We start from the raw sequence: 6,817 nt of genomic DNA on the forward strand, positions 1-6,817 counted from the left end.
ACAAACAAAAAGCCCCAGATGAATCCGAAACCACTTACTGGAAGGGATGAAGAATTAAAGAAAATCACTAAACCACCATAAGAGAGGATATATTACTAATAAGTCTGATGAACCAAGTGAGCTAGATGCAATCCCTTGCTCTCTCTCTCTTTCTCTCTCTGTCTCTCTCTCTCTCTCCACACACACACACACACACACACACACACACACACACACATTTGTCAGGAAAAGAGAGTAAGTTAGCATCATTTTAAACCAGCATTTAAGATCACAAACTAAATAATAAAGAATAGAAATAGGTGGGAAAGTGAACAGAGGGAAACCAAAAATCACTAAAGACTTAACCCTTCCATAAAAGGCAGACCAAGTTTTGTGTGTTTTTTTGCCAATTGTAGATATATTCTGAATGAGACTGATACTGTTTTAGGATAACAACCATAGGATCAAAACTGGGCTGATTTCCTGGCTGACCCTTAGTAAAAGATGGAAGCAAATAAAATGTGGGTCACTCATCCAAAGACAGCAAATAGAGAAAGAAGACAGAAAGCTGGCCCTGCTCTGCGGGTGTCCACAGTAGGCACCATAGCGGGGCAGGGGCTCCCTCACCTCCCACGCTCCCCCCACACGGGTCCTCCCAGCCTTCCTCTTAATCATTTAGTAGATGTGCCACCTCCTTCTTCCCTCTCCTTCACTCCACACCATCTGTGTGAACTTTTTCTGGATTTCTGGGTGGGCTCCTAAACATTGATTTGTCTAAAATATAAAACTCGTTGTACAGAGTAGGTATCCAACAAATACAAAATGTGAGTATTTTGGTATATTCATTTTATTTACATCAAGTTTCTTTCTATCTACATAAGTGTAATACTGTATATCAGCATGTTTCAGGTTTTACTATGATGGTTCTGCTAGCTACGGTAAAGGAAGAAGGCGTTTATGTTTGTGTGCATGTGGCTGTCTTGCAAAATATATATGGGATATGCATTGTCTGTTCTTTAAAAACATAAAATGATTCGCCTATGTATTTCCAGCTTATTAGTTCTGTTTACTTAGTCATTTCCACTCTCAACTTCTATTAGTCTGCTCGGTTTGCCATTACAGAATACCACAAACTTTTCTAAAGAGTCTTAAAAAACAGAAATTTATTTCTCACGGCTCTGGAGGCTGGAAGTTTGAGATCAGAGTGCTGGGCAATTTGGTTCTTGGTGAGGGCTCCCTTCCTGGCTTGTAGACAAACACCTTCTTGCTGTATCGTCACATGGCCTTCTTTTGGTGAGCATGCATCCCTTGTGCTATGGTGTGAGTGTTTGTGTCCCTGCCAAAATTCTTGTTGCAACTGAATTTCAACAGTATTAAGAGGTGGAGCTTCTAGGAGATGATTAGGCCATGTAGTGTCTGTCCTCATAAACGGGATCAGAAACCTTGTAAAAGGGCTCAAAGAAACTAGTTCCACCCTTTTTTGCCTTTCCATCCCTTCCATGTGAGGACACCTAGATGGTGCCATCTTGGAAGCAAAGACTGGACCCCCACCACACACTAAACCTGCCTGTGCCTTGCTCTTGGACTTCCCAACCTCCAGAACAGTGAGAAATAGACTCTATTATTTATAAATTACCTAGTTTGTGGTATTTTTTATAGTAGCACAAATGGACTAAGAAAACTGCTATCTCTTCCTCCTCCTCTCAGGACATCAGCCCTGTGGCATTAGGTCCCTGTCCTCATGGCCTCATTCAACCTTAATTACCTGTTCAAAGTCCTCATCTCAAAATACAGTCACATTGGGGGTTAGAGTTTCAACATGTGGATTTTGAGGGGACACAATTCAGTCTATACCACAATTTTTCTGGCTAATTGTAGGATGGTGCTTCTTGGCACACTTAGGGATGAATTAGATTGTGTGATTAGTTCTGGACAACAATTTGTGAGCTGCTATGATTTGAATATTTGACCCCTGAAAACCTCGTGTTGAAATTTGATCTCCAGTGTTGAAGGTGAAAGCCTCACAGAAGGTGTTTGGGTCATGAGGGTAGACCCCTCATAAATAGATTAGTGTCCGGGGGTGGGGCTGAGTGAGTTCTTGCAAAGAGCCTGGCATTTCCCCCTTGCTTCCTCTCTCAACATGTGATCTCTACACACAGAGATCCCCTTCACCTTCTGCCATGAGGGGAAGCAGCCTGAGGCTCTCACCTAACATTGGTGCCATGCTTCTGGTACAGCTTGCGGAACTGTGAGCCAAAAAAAGTCTTTTCTTAGGCTGGGTGCAATGGCTCACACTTGTAATCTTAGCACTCTGGGAGACTGATACAGGAGGATCACTTGAGCCTAGAAATTTGAGGTTATAGTAAGCTATAATTGCATCACTGTATTCCAGACTGGGTGACACAGCAGGACCCTGTCATTCATAAATAAGTAAATAAATAAATAAATAAATAAATAAATTTTTAAAACTCTTTTTTTTATAAATTACCCAGCCTAAAGTATTCCTGTATAGCAACACCAAAAAGACTAAGATATAAGCAAATGTGATTTATGTCACTACTGGGCTATGCACTTAATTGCCAGTATAAAATGTTCCAAAGCTTTCTTATCTCTATGCCATAGTCACTGGCACTGTAAAGATAGTGGCTGCTTTGTCAGCTTGGGTTGCTGAATGTCCACAATGAGTAGAAGTTCCTGCGATTGGATAGCATGAGAATGAAATAGAGAAGAAATACACCTTTTTGACTTGTCACTAGGATTTTACTGTTTTTGCTGCAGCGTAACCTAATCTACTTTCACTGATACAACTTCTTTGGTGGTAATTTTTAGTGGAGATATAATTTATACACAAAAAAATGCAAAGTGTTCATTTTGATATGTTTTGGTAATTATATTACTCCCGTGTAGTCACTACAAACTATGGTGCATGTCCATTACCCCAAATGTTTCCAGCTCTTTCCAACCAGTCCTCCCACCCTCCTCTATCCCAGAGAAACTATGCTCTGATGCTCTGATTTCTGTCATCATAGATTAATTTTTCCCTTCTTGAGCTTCATATAAATGGGATCATATTGTATGGATGCATTTCTGTCTTGCTTCGTTCACTCCATGTGAAGTTTTTGAGATTGGTGTATTTGCGCGAGTCAGGTGAGCATCCTTTTGTTGCTTGCTGACTACTATTCCATAGTATTAACATGCCACAGTTTGTATATCCATTCTCCTATTGATGGGCATTTGGTTGTTTTCAAATAAGGCTACATTCTTGTGAAAGTCTTTTGTGTTTTATTCCTATTGGCAAATACCTAGGAGTGAAATTTCTGGACCATAGGGAAGGTGTATCTTGAAATGTAGAAGAAACTAACAAAAGGTCTCTAAAGTTCTCCAGCCATTTTATACTCCTTTCAGCAATGTTTGAGAGTTCAGTGCTACAAACTTTTGCCTATATTTGGTTGTGTTGTCTTTTATAATTTTAGCTAGCCCAGACTGCTGTTAGCATTCAGTCTAGGAGCTCTCAGGAGAGAGAGCCTTTGCCTTCTTTCCCAAAAAAGTCTTCCTTAACAAATGGTGCTTAAGCTCTGATTGTTCATATGAAAAAAAATGAACTTTGACCTTTAAGTCACTACATACACAAAAATTAAAATGGGTTATAGACCTAAAAATAAAAGCTAGAACCATAAAGCATCTAGAGGATAACATAGGAGATTCTTTAAAAAATAAAATAAAATTAGAATAGGCAAAGGGTTCTTAGGACACAAAAACATTAAATCATTAAAAAATGATAAATTTGACTTCATAAAAGCATTTCTCCCAAAGTACTTGAGTTATAATTAACTATATTTGAGCACCACCATGCCAGGCTAATTTTCATATTTTTAGTAGAGACAGGGTTCCACCACGTTGGCCAGGCTGGTCTTGAACTCCTGACCTCAAGAGATCTGCTCACCTCAGCCTCCCAAAGTGCTGGGATTACAGGCATGAGCCACTGCACCTGGCTGATTTTCTTTGTATTTTCTAATGCTTTGATCGTTTTTATGTCGTAATGATTTACCATATTTCGTAAACATTTTAGACACTAGAAAGTCCCCAGGCAGGACCTGATGGCTCATGCCTGTAATCCCAACACTTTGGAAGGCTGCAGTGGGAGGATCTCTTGAGCCCAGGAGATTGAGATAAGCCTGAGCAACACAGTGAGATCTCGTCTCTACAAAAAATTTTACAAATTAGACGTTGTGATGGTGTGTGCCTATAGTCCCAGCTACTCAGGAGGCTGAGGCGGAAGGGTGGCTTGAGCCCAGGAAGTTGAGGCTGCAGTGAGCTATGATCTCCACTGCACTCCAGCCTGGGCAACAGAGTGAGACCCTGTCTCAAAGAAGGCCTCCAAAGGTCAGAATCTATCGATTAATTCTGTTTTGCATTTCTGTAATTTATACCTACCTTTGCCAGCTTGACTTTAATAATGGTGAGTCAAATTGTCTAACTAGCATATGTTGTCAAATTGTTCCTAACTCTAAATCTTATGTCTTTATGTCAAAAAGTAACAAAATTCATAAAGTTTCAAAAACATTATCCTTAATATTGATAATAATTTTTGTTAAATGCTATTTAGCCAATTGCAGTTGACTAAATCATGCCCTATTAATATTAATATTGATGTTAATGCCTGTAATTCTGTTTGGCAAAGGCTTTCTGGTTATTATGCTGCTGCCCAATGCATATCCCATCATGAAAGCCTGGTGAGTTGGAAGGAACAAGGTACTTGAGTCAGACCTGGGTAGAATCCCACATCGACTACTCACTGGTTGTGAGATCCTGGATATGTGTGGTAACCTCTCCAAACCATGGAGGGAAGAACAATGCCTACTACAAAGGATGAAATTATAGATTCTATGCAGCAATGGCTACATACACACATCCGTGTTCAAGAGCGACAGACATGGACTGTTTCCAAGCCCATTTTTTAAATTATATTTATATTTGAGTATAGTGGTGTCAAATATAAATATAATACCAAACCATCACTATAGTTTGGTATTTTTGAAACAGGTTCTCGATCTGTAGCCCAGGCGAAGTGCAGTGGCACAATCTTGGCTCACTGTAGCTCTGCCTCCTGGGTTCAAGCAATTCTCGTGCCTCAGCCTCCTGAGTAGCTGAGATTACAATAGTGCACCACCGCTCCCAGCTAAGTTTTGTATTTTTAGTAGAGACAGGGATTCACCATGTTGGCCAGGCTAGTCTCGGTCTCCTGACCTCAAGTGATCCACCCACCTCGGCCTCCCAAAGTGCTGGGATTACAGGCCTGAGCCACCGTGCCCGGCAGCAAGCCGGTCTTTGGAAGCTTTTGTGTATTCACCATGGTTTGGAATTTATTGGGTGCCTCATATACACAATAGTTGTATATTTTAAACAAGTCAACATTTAGAAGCCCATTCAGAAATTCAGAAAAAGCTCACATAGATGGTATGGAGTGATGGAGAGAGAAGAAGGAGGCGGCAGATCTATTAAACGATTAAGAGGAAAGCTGGGAGGACCCATGTTGCGGAATCGTGGGAGGTGAGGGAGCCCCTGCCCCATTGGCCCGTGACTACCATGGACACCTGCAAAGCAGGCCCAGCTTTTCATCTTCTTTATCTATTTGCTGTCTTTGGATAAGGGAGCCACATTCGTGTTTGCCTCATCTTTTACTAAGGTCAGCCAAGAAATCAGCCCAGTTTTGATCCTAGAGTTGTTATCCTAAAACAGTATCAGTCTCATTCAAAATATATCTAGGCCAGGCGCAGGGGCTCACACCTGTTATCACAGCACTTTGGGAGGCCGAGGTGGGCAGATCACCTGAGGTCAGGAGTTGGAGACCAGCCTAGCCAACATGGTGAAATCCCATCTCCACTTTAAAATAAAAGTACAAAAATTAGCTGGGCATGGTGGCGGATGCTTGTAATCCCAGCTACTCGGGAGGCTGAGGCAGGAGAATCATTTGAACCCAGGAGGCAGAGGTTGCAGCGAGCCAAGATTGCGCCATTGCACTCCAGCCTGGGCGACAGAGCAAGACTCCATCTAAAAATAATAATAAATATATATATTGGCAATAAACACACAAAACTTGGTTTGCCCTTTATGGAAGTGAAAGTCTTCAATGATTTTTGCTTTCTCTCCATCCACTTTCCCACCTGTTTCTATTCTTTATTATTTAGCTTATGATCTTAAACGCTGGTTTAAAATGATACTATCTTCTCTTCCATTACTTACTTGTGTGTGTGCGCATGTGTTTTGTATCCATTTCCTTGGCCCATGAGATTTAAAGTAAATCCCTTCCTGTTGGAGTTTAGTGATTTTCCTGAATTCCCCATTCCTTCAAGCAGCTTCAGGGCCACTATAAGCTTTCGACTTCCCAGTAAGACTGAGGGTGCTGTTAAGTCACCTGGTTCACATGGCATCTTCTGCTGCTCTCCCCAAAAAGGAGACCCTGAGACAGACTTGGGGCTAGTCGTTTGACTTGACTGTCAGTCAATGCACAATGGGCCAGAACGGGAAGCTGTGCCACACACAGGTGCAAGAATGAGTGGGGTGCCACTGTGGCAAACAGGGTGCAATCCCACTGAGGCCCTCTGAGAGAACATGGAACACGGCAGGACTGACTCACGGAAAAGGGGGTGAGCTGGGATAGTCCTCCAGAAACTCCTAGTCCTTATCGTCCAGGAACTCCTAGTCCTTATCGGTGGAAGGTAGCTCCTGGAAGTATTAAATCCCCAGCACCTGAAGTTGGGCACACCCACAGGGCAGGCAAATTCCTGTGGCCACTGAAAGGCCTCAAGTAGGGAGCTCAAGTTCTTGAGGTGGGAAG

Source organism: Colobus angolensis, unplaced genomic scaffold, assembly GCF_000951035.1.
Source record: "Colobus angolensis palliatus isolate OR3802 unplaced genomic scaffold, Cang.pa_1.0 Scaffold370, whole genome shotgun sequence".
NCBI lineage: Eukaryota > Metazoa > Chordata > Mammalia > Primates > Cercopithecidae > Colobus > Colobus angolensis.